Source organism: Atractosteus spatula, unplaced genomic scaffold, assembly GCF_055471065.1.
Source record: "Atractosteus spatula isolate fAtrSpa1 unplaced genomic scaffold, fAtrSpa1.hap1 Scaffold_65, whole genome shotgun sequence".
Classification (NCBI taxonomy): domain Eukaryota; kingdom Metazoa; phylum Chordata; class Actinopteri; order Semionotiformes; family Lepisosteidae; genus Atractosteus; species Atractosteus spatula.
Window position 1 is genome coordinate 1 of NW_028296896.1, and position 12,440 is coordinate 12,440.

Genomic DNA, 12,440 nt, shown 5'->3' on the forward strand with positions numbered 1-12,440 from the left:
AGATGGATCAAGGTTTTGTATAACAATGTCATCTCAAGGGTATGCATTAATGGTAAGCTAGGCATGGGTATTCCAGTCAGGTGCGGGGTGAGGCAAGGATGCCCTCTGTCCCCCTTATTGTACGTGCTCTACATAGAACCCTTTCTACATCTGATTCGAGGTGATCCCCGGGTGGAAGGGGTGGTGGTCCCGGGGAGTGGGGGAGCACAGGCAAAAATAGCTGCCTATGCGGACGATATTTCGTTGTTTCTTACCACTGACAGCAGTCTTTCACAAGTACTACAGATAGTAGAGAGTCAGACCAGAGGGACAGGTGCTTTTTTGAACACGTCAAAATGTACTGTTAAATATTTTGGCAAGTGGAAAGAACGACAAGATGTGGCGGGTGGTCTTACCTTGGTGACGGGGCCGGTGAAGATTTTGGGAGTTCTCTACCATACACAGGACTCGGCCAGGATCAATTGGGACCTGAGGATGGGGAAGGTTAAGCAAAAGATGGGCCTGTGGTTGAATAGGTCGCTGACATACACGGGGAAAGTGCTAGTTTTAAAGGTGGACGTACTGCCACTGCTGCTTCACTTGGCCTGCGTGTTCCCCCTGCCTGCTCGGCTCCGCCGAGACCTGGTGAGGGCGGTCTTCCACTTCGTTTGGAGTGGAACGCATGAGTATATAAGGAGGGCGGACATGTGCAGGCCAGTGGAGGGGGGTGGTAGGGCTGTTCCGGACTTCCCGTTGAAGTTAGACACTATTTTCATTGCAAATCTGTGTAAAACCCTATACGAAGACCCGGATCACCTCTGTGTTTGTTTTATTCGTTTGTGGTTCGCAGCTACGATGAAACACCTGGTAGTGTGGACGAACACAACGCCGAAGGCACAAAAGCTGCCTTGGCATTATAGGCATGCTGTGGTGTGGCTCCAGAAACATCCGGAGTTCAGGAAGGGCTTGGGTTCAACGGACCATAGGCAAATGTATAGGGTTATTATGGAGAAGGGGGAACCTGCGGTCGTGGGGGTGTCGGAGGAGGAGTGGAGGCAGATCCAGCCGGTGGGTCTAGAACACAGACTCAAGGACCTCAACTGGCGGTTGCTCTGGAACAGGTTGCCCGTGAGGGACACGCTCCACAGGCATGGATTGTCCAGGCAGGACAAGTGCCCGCATCCCGACTGTTCTGAGGTGGAGACCCTACTACATGTATTCTGGGGTTGTGTTTTCGCCCAAAGGGTGTGGGGTCACTGCGAGGAGCTCTTGCAGAAAGTCGCCCTTGATTTTGTTTTAACGAGCCGGGTGGTGATTCGAGGAATAAAGGGAGCGAGGAAATGGAACAAAGAATTTTTGTTATGGTTTATACTAAGTTTAGTTAAGTTTTATATATGGGCAGCTAGGAAGGAGCGGGTGGAGCACGGCGGTAGTGTTACAGCCGTGTCGGTAATTTGTAAAGTCAAAAACGATGTCAGCAGACGTGTCCGGTGGGACATCCTGAGGTGGGGTTTTGCAGCGGCAAAAGAAAGGTGGAAGGGGTTAATTTCTTTGGGGTGTTGAATTGTTTTTCTGTGTATGGTTTTGTTTCTGTATTTCTTGGTTTTATAATAATAATGGAAATGTTGGGGATGGAGGAGGGATTAATTTTGCATACTGGGCGGGATTATGGTAATGTAAGGAATTTGTGTAAATATTTTCGGTGACTGTGTTTTGGAGGGTTTCTGTTTGAACTCATATGAATATTGTCTTATTTATACTTTGTGGCTTTCTGATTTTTGATCTTGACTGTGGAGTGTAATATCATATGGGGTGTTGCTATTGTTCCAAGGGGGGGCTGATTTGTTCTTTTTGTTTGAATGGTGGAAATGTTGTTGTTGTCTTACCTTGGTGTGTTGTAGTTTGTTATTTTTGTAATAAAAACATAAAAAAAATCTGTTCTTATCAGTTTAATATCTGATACGTCCCCCATCGGGGGACCACATATTAAACGGATTTTTGGAACAGGGAGCTGGATCAGGAGCTTGCTCCGTCCTCTCCACGCATCGGCCCGGTATTGCAGCGCCTCCGGGAACGGTGCACTACCTTCTCTCAGCGGTGAAAAGACAGACGTAGCTAGCAAGCAAGCGAGGTGGACCGGAGCTCCTTCCTCTCCGGTCTCGTCTCTCGTCCATCTGTGCGTCTCTGTGTCTCTCTCTCTCCCCCTCCCCGTTCCCGTGCTCCCTCCGTGCACTTTCCCGCGCCTCGACTCTCTCGGCAAGCAGGCCGGCCCCCTTTTCGGCTCCCGTGCGTTTTCCCTCCAAAAAACTTAGTTTTTTCCTCCTTTTTCCAGGGAGGCAGGCGTGGCTTGTGTGTGTGTGTGTGTGTGTGTGTGTGTGTGTGTGTGTGTGTGTGTGTGTGTGTCCCCGTCCTTGCAGGCGGGCCCCTTTCGACAGCCGGCCGTTTTCCCTCCAAAAAACTTAGTATATACACCTTTTCTTTCTTTTTTTCGGCAGGCAGGCAGGTGTGTGTGTGTCCCCGTCCCTCCCGAGAGAGCGCTGCCCCTTGCCTCTGCCCGCAGGTGCCGACGGTCCGCTTTCGCTTGCAGCTCACTCGGCACGGCTGCTGCTGGTGGGAGGGGCCTAAGCTAAGGAGGCCGGCCGGCTGGCGCCCCCCGCGGCTGCGGTCGTTGTCGGGCCGTTGACAGGAGATCAAAGAGCAGGGCCCCCGCCCGGGACTGGCGGGCAGGCAGGCGAGCAAGCAGGCAGGCAAGAGAGGGGGAGAGCGGAGTCCGGGCGGCCGGCAGCCGCGTGCGGACCGGGCTCCAGAGGCGTCGGCCTGCGCCGCTGCGCGCCAGCCGGACGCCCGCGCGCCCGCCCAAGGCCGGCGTCGGGCATCGCTTCTCGGCCTTTTGGCTAAGATCAAGTGTAGTATCTGTTCTTATCAGTTTAATATCTGATACGTCCCCCATCGGGGGACCACATATTAAACGGATTTTTGGAACAGGGAGCTGGATCAGGAGCTTGCTCCGTCCTCTCCACGCATCGGCCCGGTATTGCAGCGCCTCCGGGAACGGTGCACTACCTTCTCTCAGCGGTGAAAAGACAGACGTAGCTAGCAAGCAAGCGAGGTGGACCGGAGCTCCTTCCTCTCCGGTCTCGTCTCTCGTCCATCTGTGCGTCTCTGTGTCTCTCTCTCTCCCCCTCCCCGTTCCCGTGCTCCCTCCGTGCACTTTCCCGCGCCTCGACTCTCTCGGCAAGCAGGCCGGCCCCCTTTTCGGCTCCCGTGCGTTTTCCCTCCAAAAAACTTAGTTTTTTCCTCCTTTTTCCAGGGAGGCAGGCGTGGCTTGTGTGTGTGTGTGTGTGTGTGTGTGTGTGTGTGTGTGTGTGTGTGTGTGTGTGTCCCCGTCCTTGCAGGCGGGCCCCTTTCGACAGCCGGCCGTTTTCCCTCCAAAAAACTTAGTATATACACCTTTTCTTTCTTTTTTTCGGCAGGCAGGCAGGTGTGTGTGTGTCCCCGTCCCTCCCGAGAGAGCGCTGCCCCTTGCCTCTGCCCGCAGGTGCCGACGGTCCGCTTTCGCTTGCAGCTCACTCGGCACGGCTGCTGCTGGTGGGAGGGGCCTAAGCTAAGGAGGCCGGCCGGCTGGCGCCCCCCGCGGCTGCGGTCGTTGTCGGGCCGTTGACAGGAGATCAAAGAGCAGGGCCCCCGCCCGGGACTGGCGGGCAGGCAGGCGAGCAAGCAGGCAGGCAAGAGAGGGGGAGAGCGGAGTCCGGGCGGCCGGCAGCCGCGTGCGGACCGGGCTCCAGAGGCGTCGGCCTGCGCCGCTGCGCGCCAGCCGGACGCCCGCGCGCCCGCCCAAGGCCGGCGTCGGGCATCGCTTCTCGGCCTTTTGGCTGCGATCTTGGTACGTGGCTTGACCGCGGCCAAGGGAACACCAGAAGACCGTGGAAGAGAACACCGGAGGAGAGACTGCCGGAGAGGACTGCGCTATTGGATTGCCTGGATTTTGGACCTCGGATTTCGTTTGGATTTCGTTTGGATTGCGTTTCGGATTGCGGTTGGATTTCGATTTGGATTGGACGTTTTTGGACCCCGGCTTTGGTGAGTAGGCTGCTTCGGCAGCCGAAAAGGCTGCGTTGCGATGGCTGCGGACCCTGGGGCAGCGAGGAAGGCGGAGGAGGGTCCCAACATTCGCAAGACCATCCGCTTCATTTGGAAGGCGGATGGGGAGATGCCGGGAAGGGATGCCTTCGAGGAAGAGGTACTGTTTGGTGTCTTGCATTTAGAAGTCACGGAGATTAAATGTTTACAGGGGAATCGGGTGCTACGGTTCATGGATCTTTCTTTTGTGACGGAAAAGGGGCATCACCATGCTACGGAGCAGGTAATTGCAGCCCAAAGGGATGGTAAGCTGGAGAACTATACGTGTGTGGGGTTGCAGAGTGATAACGAGAGGATGGTGATCCTCCACATGTTCGATCCCTTTATGCCGGACTGTGATGTCACCACCTTCCTCCGTCGCTATGTGGAGGTCCTGGAGCCACCGAAGCTCATTATAGATCGACGTCGGGTTTGGACGGGGAAGAGGCAATATCGCGTCGAGCTTCGGAAGGACCCCAGATCCCCGGGAGGATTCGCCCACCCGCCTGCCACCTTTGCAATCGGAACAGGTAGGGGGTACCTGTACTACGGGAATCAGCCGGTCTTTTGTCGTAAGTGTCGGGAGTATGGGCACCGGGAGGCCGATTGTAAGGTGACGGAATGCAGGAAGTGCAACAAGCGGGGCCACGAGACACGGTATTGCCCAATTAAAGAATGCTCGCTGTGTGGCGTCACTGGGCATTTGTACCGTGACTGCCGTCGCAGGAATGCCGATTTTAACAAGGATTTCTATGAAGGTGAAGGCCTGGCAGCAGGGGAGAGCGGGGCAGAGGACAGCGAAGCGGGAGACGGTGGAGAGGACGGCCAGGCTGAAGCCAGAGGAGCCCCTGGGAAAGGGGTGGAAGAGAACGAGTGGCAGACGGTGGGGAGGCCGAGGCGGAAGGGGAAAGGGAAGGCACGGAGACAGGAGACAGAGGACGACCCGCAGGAAGGACCATCGCGGGACGTTGCACCCGTTAGAGGGAGCTGGGCGGACATTGTGAAGGAAGGACCTGCCCGGGCAGAAGCTGGGACATCTGCAGCTCCAGAGCCGGCAGATGAGGAGGGGATGGCGTATCGGGCAGCCGTGACGATGGGACGATCCAGGAAACGGGCACAGGCTGGTAAGGGACAGACGGAATCGGAGGACAAGAAGAAGAAGAGGTCCGGGGGCCGCCGGCCGGAGGTGGTGGTGGACCAGGAGTTTGTGGAGGACCAGGAGGAGATGGAAGCGGAGGTTGAGCCGGAGCCGGTTCAGAGTGACCAGGAGCCAGAGAGCAGCGCAGGTACCCTCCCCCCGGGGCAGGGTGCCGGGAAAGTGGCTTGGAGTTCACTCCCGGCCCTACAAGCTACTGGGGATGAGGGGAGCCCGATGACGATCTACCAGGCCAGCACGCCCGGCCTTGTCCTGGACACCGGCCTTGATCCTGACCCCGGGCCTGATTTAGACCCTGGGCCTGTTTATGACACGAGCCTGAGACCCGACCCCGACCCCGACCCGAGCTTTTGCGTGGGCCCAGGCGTGAGCCCGGTCCCAGCGGTCACCCTTATGGGTGACTCGGACAGCGAGAGCTTGGGAAGCATAACAGGGGTGGAGCACCTGTCTAGCTCTAGCCCTGGTGGGGAAATGGAGAGTGACAGCAACCCAGAGCCGTAATGACCTTCACGGTAGCCACAGCTAACGTGAGGGGATTGCGGAACCAGGTAAAGCGGGTTGGTGTTTTCCGAGACCTGTCCCGAAGACGGTTTGACATTTGTTTTGTGCAGGAGGCCCATCTGAAGGACCAGGAGGATGTGCAGCTTTTCCAGAAGGAGTGGACGCAGGGACCCTCGTGGTGGAGCGTCGGGGGGGTAAACTCCTCCGGCGTGGGCATCGTGTGCGGTTCCCCAGTTTTCTCCGCCCAGGTGGTCAGCTCTGTGGTCCCCGGCCGTCTGCTGGTGGTTGACGGGACTCGGAGAGGAGTTAAGACCAGACTGCTTGCAGTATACGCCCCGGCAGACAGGCGGCAGCAGGGGGCCTTCCTGAGAGATCTGGAGCCCCTGTTGTACACAAATAGGGAGCTGATCATTGGTGGAGACTTCAACATCGACTTGGGGGACGCACACGGCGAGGGCGTCCACTTACTTCAGTCCTTGATCACGGGGTTTGGCCTGAGGGACGGGTTCCGCGACGTCGCACACCACACTTGGGACAACGGAAGGGGAATCTTCAGGCGCCTGGATTACGTGTTCACCACAGCAAACTGGGCAACCCTGAGCAGGCAAGTGACCCCCACCTGGTTTTCAGATCATTGTGTGTTAATGGTCTCCTTCGGTGTCGAGGACCCCCGCTTCCAGGCAGGTTACTGGAAGCTGAATAGACAAGTTCTACAGGAGGCGAGATATCGGAGGAAGATCATTACAGTGCTACGGGACTACGAGGAGAGGAGGAAGTCCTTCAGCTCGGCAGTGTACTGGTGGGAGTCCTGCAAGCGTACCATCTCGGTCGTGACAAAGAGGTACTGTAAGATCCGCCGAAGCTTGGACGAACATCAGTGCACTAAGCTCCAGGAAGAGCTGGAGGTACTCTACGCACAATTGAACCAGGGGGGCACCTTCAATGGCGAGCGGGTCACTCAGATCAGGAGCCTGCTTAGGGGTAAGTGGCTGCAGTGGGCCAGAGATTTTCTTTTCAGATTGCGGGGAGTCTGGAGGGAAAGCGATGAAAGCTGCTCAGCCCAGTTCTTCGGCGCCGTGAGGAGGCAGCAAGAACGCAGCCTCTTTGAAGGCGTCCGGAGGGCGGACGGGTCTGTAGTCACTGACATACCCGGGATGTTGGAGTGTGCCACGGAGTACTACAACGCCTTGTTTGACGAGAAGGAGACCGACCCCAGCATCAGGAATGGGATCCTGGGCGGGGTGGAGAAGACGGTAGGCGACCCCGCTGCATTATGCGGGGCAGTGTCAGGGGCAGAGATCAGATCTGCCTTGCTGGGTATGAGGAAGGGCACTGTCCCTGGCATCGACGGCCTGCCGACGGATTTCTACCTCGCCTTCTGGGACCACCTGGAGCCGTTCCTGGTGCAGGTGTTCAACGAGGTGTTGGACCGTGATGGACTCGGGCCTACTATGAAGATCGGCATCATCTCTCTGATTCACAAGGGAGGCGACAAGACAGACCTGGGCAACTGGCGGCCGATCCAGCTCCTGTGTACCGACTACAAGCTCTTGGCCAGGGTGCTGGGCGGCCGCCTGAGAGCAGTGATGCCGGTCTTGGTGAAGGCTGACCAGACGTGTGGGGTGGCAGGACGCAAGATCAGCTGGACCCTGCAGCTGATCCGTGACGTCATCGCGTGGGTGGAGGATAGAGGCCTGCCACTCCTGCTGGTGAGCCTGGACCAGACCAAGGCCTTTGACCGGGTTCATCACGGAATTCTGTGGGCACTCATGAAGAGGAAGGGTCTGCCGGACCAGTTTGTCGGCTGGATTCAGACCCTTTACAACGGCGTGACATCCCGGGTATGTGTCAACGGAGCCCTAGGTGAACGTATTCCAGTGCGGTGTGGTGTGCGACAGGGCTGTCCCCTCTCGCCCTTGTTGTATGTTGTCTTTATAGAGCTCCTCCTAGACCGGCTGAGGAGAGACCCGGAGGTGGACGGGATCCCAGTGCCAGGTGGAGGTGGGCAGGTGGCGAAGATCGCCGCGTATGCTGACGACGTCACGCTCTTCCTGGGCTCTGAGAGGGGCTTGGGGAGAGCTCTCAGCATCGTGGAGGATTTCTCCAAGGGCACCGGCGCTCGACTGAACAGGGCCAAAAGCCTAGTGAAGGTATTTGGGACCTGGCCGAGCGCACCGAGAGACTTTGGTGGGTTGACACTGACGGATGGACCGGTGAAGATCTTGGGGGTCAGTTTCCACACCGTGGACCCCGGGAGTCTCAACTGGGAGGCCAGGTTCCGGAAGACCAACCGGAAGCTAGGCCTTTGGCAATCACGATCTTTAACCTGGATTGGGAAAGCGCTGGTGCTGAAGTCGGAGATCCTGCCTCTGCTACTCCACCTGGCGGTAGTGTACCCCCTACCTATCAGGCGGAGGAAAGAACTGGTGAGGGCTATTTTCAGGTTTGTCTGGGGACATACGTATGAACGGATCAAGAGAACCGACATGTACCGGCCCCTGGCTGACGGGGGGCGAGGGATCCTTGATTTCCCGACGAAGTTGGACTGTGCCTTCGTGGCGAGCCTCTGTACGGTCCTGCACGGGAACCCACCCCATGTGTGCGGTCGGTTTGTGAGCCTTTGGCTCGCGGCGAGCATGCGACACCTGACTGTCTGGTCCAACACGACCCCTAAAGCCGAGCGGCTGCCATTGCACTACCGCCATGCGGTGCGGTGGCTGCGGGCACATCCGGAGGTGAAGGAAGGACTGTGCTCCCTGAACCATAGGTTGAGCTACAAGATGGTGATGACGACAGAGAGACCAGCGATCCCGGGTGTGTCCAGTACCATCTGGCAGCAGGTGCAGCCGAAAGGTCTGGACAATAAACTTAAGGACTTGAACTGGCTCGGCGTATGGGGTCGTATGACAGTCAGGGCAGTGATGCATGCACACGGGCTATCACAGCAGAGCCTGTGCCCGCGACACGGCTGTGCGAGGGAGGAAACGGTGAGTCATGTCTTTTGGGAGTGTGGGTTTGCCCAGAGAGTCTGGAGTTCGTGCAGGACCCTTTTCACCCAGGTAAGCCCCGATTCTCCTGTAACAAGAGCAGTCATCGTGAAAGGACTACCGGGAGTGAGAGCCTGGAACCGGACATTTCTCCTGTGGCTTCTAATCAGCTTAGTCAAGGCCTTTCTGTGGGACGCTCGAACCGACTTGATAAAGCATGGAGTGGAAAAGCCGGCTTCGGGGATTCGAAGAAGACTGGAAGAAGAAATAACGAGGAGAGTGCGATGGGACATTTTGAAATGGGGCTTTGATGCGGCGAAAGAGCGTTGGAAGGACCTGTGCACGGGACGTTAGTGTTTTTTTTTTTTTTTTTTGTGTAGGGTGGTAGTGTCTGGGTAGTTATGGGTGATGTGTGATTGTTTTTTAACCCAAAAAAAAAAAAAAAAAAAAAAAAAAAAAAAAAAAAAAATCTGTTCTTATCAGTTTAATATCTGATACGTCCCCCATCGGGGGACCACATATTAAACGGATTTTTGGAACAGGGAGCTGGATCAGGAGCTTGCTCCGTCCTCTCCACGCATCGGCCCGGTATTGCAGCGCCTCCGGGAACGGTGCACTACCTTCTCTCAGCGGTGAAAAGACAGACGTAGCTAGCAAGCAAGCGAGGTGGACCGGAGCTCCTTCCTCTCCGGTCTCGTCTCTCGTCCATCTGTGCGTCTCTGTGTCTCTCTCTCTCCCCCTCCCCGTTCCCGTGCTCCCTCCGTGCACTTTCCCGCGCCTCGACTCTCTCGGCAAGCAGGCCGGCCCCCTTTTCGGCTCCCGTGCGTTTTCCCTCCAAAAAACTTAGTTTTTTCCTCCTTTTTCCAGGGAGGCAGGCGTGGCTTGTGTGTGTGTGTGTGTGTGTGTGTGTGTGTGTGTGTGTGTGTGTCCCCGTCCTTGCAGGCGGGCCCCTTTCGACAGCCGGCCGTTTTCCCTCCAAAAAACTTAGTATATACACCTTTTCTTTCTTTTTTTCGGCAGGCAGGCAGGTGTGTGTGTGTCCCCGTCCCTCCCGAGAGAGCGCTGCCCCTTGCCTCTGCCCGCAGGTGCCGACGGTCCGCTTTCGCTTGCAGCTCACTCGGCACGGCTGCTGCTGGTGGGAGGGGCCTAAGCTAAGGAGGCCGGCCGGCTGGCGCCCCCCGCGGCTGCGGTCGTTGTCGGGCCGTTGACAGGAGATCAAAGAGCAGGGCCCCCGCCCGGGACTGGCGGGCAGGCAGGCGAGCAAGCAGGCAGGCAAGAGAGGGGGAGAGCGGAGTCCGGGCGGCCGGCAGCCGCGTGCGGACCGGGCTCCAGAGGCGTCGGCCTGCGCCGCTGCGCGCCAGCCGGACGCCCGCGCGCCCGCCCAAGGCCGGCGTCGGGCATCGCTTCTCGGCCTTTTGGCTAAGATCAAGTGTAGTATCTGTTCTTATCAGTTTAATATCTGATACGTCCCCCATCGGGGGACCACATATTAAACGGATTTTTGGAACAGGGAGCTGGATCAGGAGCTTGCTCCGTCCTCTCCACGCATCGGCCCGGTATTGCAGCGCCTCCGGGAACGGTGCACTACCTTCTCTCAGCGGTGAAAAGACAGACGTAGCTAGCAAGCAAGCGAGGTGGACCGGAGCTCCTTCCTCTCCGGTCTCGTCTCTCGTCCATCTGTGCGTCTCTGTGTCTCTCTCTCTCCCCCTCCCCGTTCCCGTGCTCCCTCCGTGCACTTTCCCGCGCCTCGACTCTCTCGGCAAGCAGGCCGGCCCCCTTTTCGGCTCCCGTGCGTTTTCCCTCCAAAAAACTTAGTTTTTTCCTCCTTTTTCCAGGGAGGCAGGCGTGGCTTGTGTGTGTGTGTGTGTGTGTGTGTGTGTGTGTGTGTGTGTGTGTGTGTGTGTGTGTGTGTCCCCGTCCTTGCAGGCGGGCCCCTTTCGACAGCCGGCCGTTTTCCCTCCAAAAAACTTAGTATATACACCTTTTCTTTCTTTTTTTCGGCAGGCAGGCAGGTGTGTGTGTGTCCCCGTCCCTCCCGAGAGAGCGCTGCCCCTTGCCTCTGCCCGCAGGTGCCGACGGTCCGCTTTCGCTTGCAGCTCACTCGGCACGGCTGCTGCTGGTGGGAGGGGCCTAAGCTAAGGAGGCCGGCCGGCTGGCGCCCCCCGCGGCTGCGGTCGTTGTCGGGCCGTTGACAGGAGATCAAAGAGCAGGGCCCCCGCCCGGGACTGGCGGGCAGGCAGGCGAGCAAGCAGGCAGGCAAGAGAGGGGGAGAGCGGAGTCCGGGCGGCCGGCAGCCGCGTGCGGACCGGGCTCCAGAGGCGTCGGCCTGCGCCGCTGCGCGCCAGCCGGACGCCCGCGCGCCCGCCCAAGGCCGGCGTCGGGCATCGCTTCTCGGCCTTTTGGCTAAGATCAAGTGTAGTATCTGTTCTTATCAGTTTAATATCTGATACGTCCCCCATCGGGGGACCACATATTAAACGGATTTTTGGAACAGGGAGCTGGATCAGGAGCTTGCTCCGTCCTCTCCACGCATCGGCCCGGTATTGCAGCGCCTCCGGGAACGGTGCACTACCTTCTCTCAGCGGTGAAAAGACAGACGTAGCTAGCAAGCAAGCGAGGTGGACCGGAGCTCCTTCCTCTCCGGTCTCGTCTCTCGTCCATCTGTGCGTCTCTGTGTCTCTCTCTCTCCCCCTCCCCGTTCCCGTGCTCCCTCCGTGCACTTTCCCGCGCCTCGACTCTCTCGGCAAGCAGGCCGGCCCCCTTTTCGGCTCCCGTGCGTTTTCCCTCCAAAAAACTTAGTTTTTTCCTCCTTTTTCCAGGGAGGCAGGCGTGGCTTGTGTGTGTGTGTGTGTGTGTGTGTGTGTGTGTGTGTGTGTGTGTCCCCGTCCTTGCAGGCGGGCCCCTTTCGACAGCCGGCCGTTTTCCCTCCAAAAAACTTAGTATATACACCTTTTCTTTCTTTTTTTCGGCAGGCAGGCAGGTGTGTGTGTGTCCCCGTCCCTCCCGAGAGAGCGCTGCCCCTTGCCTCTGCCCGCAGGTGCCGACGGTCCGCTTTCGCTTGCAGCTCACTCGGCACGGCTGCTGCTGGTGGGAGGGGCCTAAGCTAAGGAGGCCGGCCGGCTGGCGCCCCCCGCGGCTGCGGTCGTTGTCGGGCCGTTGACAGGAGATCAAAGAGCAGGGCCCCCGCCCGGGACTGGCGGGCAGGCAGGCGAGCAAGCAGGCAGGCAAGAGAGGGGGAGAGCGGAGTCCGGGCGGCCGGCAGCCGCGTGCGGACCGGGCTCCAGAGGCGTCGGCCTGCGCCGCTGCGCGCCAGCCGGACGCCCGCGCGCCCGCCCAAGGCCGGCGTCGGGCATCGCTTCTCGGCCTTTTGGCTAAGATCAAGTGTAGTATCTGTTCTTATCAGTTTAATATCTGATACGTCCCCCATCGGGGGACCACATATTAAACGGATTTTTGGAACAGGGAGCTGGATCAGGAGCTTGCTCCGTCCTCTCCACGCATCGGCCCGGTATTGCAGCGCCTCCGGGAACGGTGCACTACCTTCTCTCAGCGGTGAAAAGACAGACGTAGCTAGCAAGCAAGCGAGGTGGACCGGAGCTCCTTCCTCTCCGGTCTCGTCTCTCGTCCATCTGTGCGTCTCTGTGTCTCTCTCTCTCCCCCTCCCCGTTCCCGTGCTCCCTCCGTGCACTTTCCCGCGC

The 12,440-nt window shown here is 58.3% G+C and overlaps 5 non-coding genes and 1 pseudogene across 5 annotated transcripts; all 6 read left to right on the forward strand.

The window, feature by feature from the left end:
* Positions 1 to 1,876: 1,876 nt before the first annotated feature.
* Positions 1,877 to 2,066, forward strand: LOC148805828 (U2 spliceosomal RNA). Its single transcript, XR_016089913.1, has one exon. It is a non-coding gene; the product is annotated as a U2 spliceosomal RNA (small nuclear RNA).
* Positions 2,067 to 2,853: 787 nt separating this feature from the next.
* LOC148805829 (U2 spliceosomal RNA) lies at positions 2,854 to 3,044 on the forward strand. The gene has a single exon (XR_016089851.1). It is a non-coding gene; the product is annotated as a U2 spliceosomal RNA (small nuclear RNA).
* Positions 3,045 to 9,157: 6,113 nt separating this feature from the next.
* On the forward strand, positions 9,158 to 9,364 carry LOC148805830 (U2 spliceosomal RNA; annotated as a pseudogene).
* A 777-nt stretch (positions 9,365 to 10,141) lies between these two features.
* On the forward strand, positions 10,142 to 10,332 carry LOC148805831 (U2 spliceosomal RNA). Its single transcript, XR_016089929.1, has one exon. It is a non-coding gene; the product is annotated as a U2 spliceosomal RNA (small nuclear RNA).
* A 793-nt stretch (positions 10,333 to 11,125) lies between these two features.
* Positions 11,126 to 11,316, forward strand: LOC148805832 (U2 spliceosomal RNA). The gene has a single exon (XR_016089940.1). It is a non-coding gene; the product is annotated as a U2 spliceosomal RNA (small nuclear RNA).
* Positions 11,317 to 12,093: 777 nt separating this feature from the next.
* Positions 12,094 to 12,284, forward strand: LOC148805833 (U2 spliceosomal RNA). Its single transcript, XR_016089951.1, has one exon. It is a non-coding gene; the product is annotated as a U2 spliceosomal RNA (small nuclear RNA).
* The last annotated feature ends 156 nt before the right edge of the window (positions 12,285 to 12,440 follow it).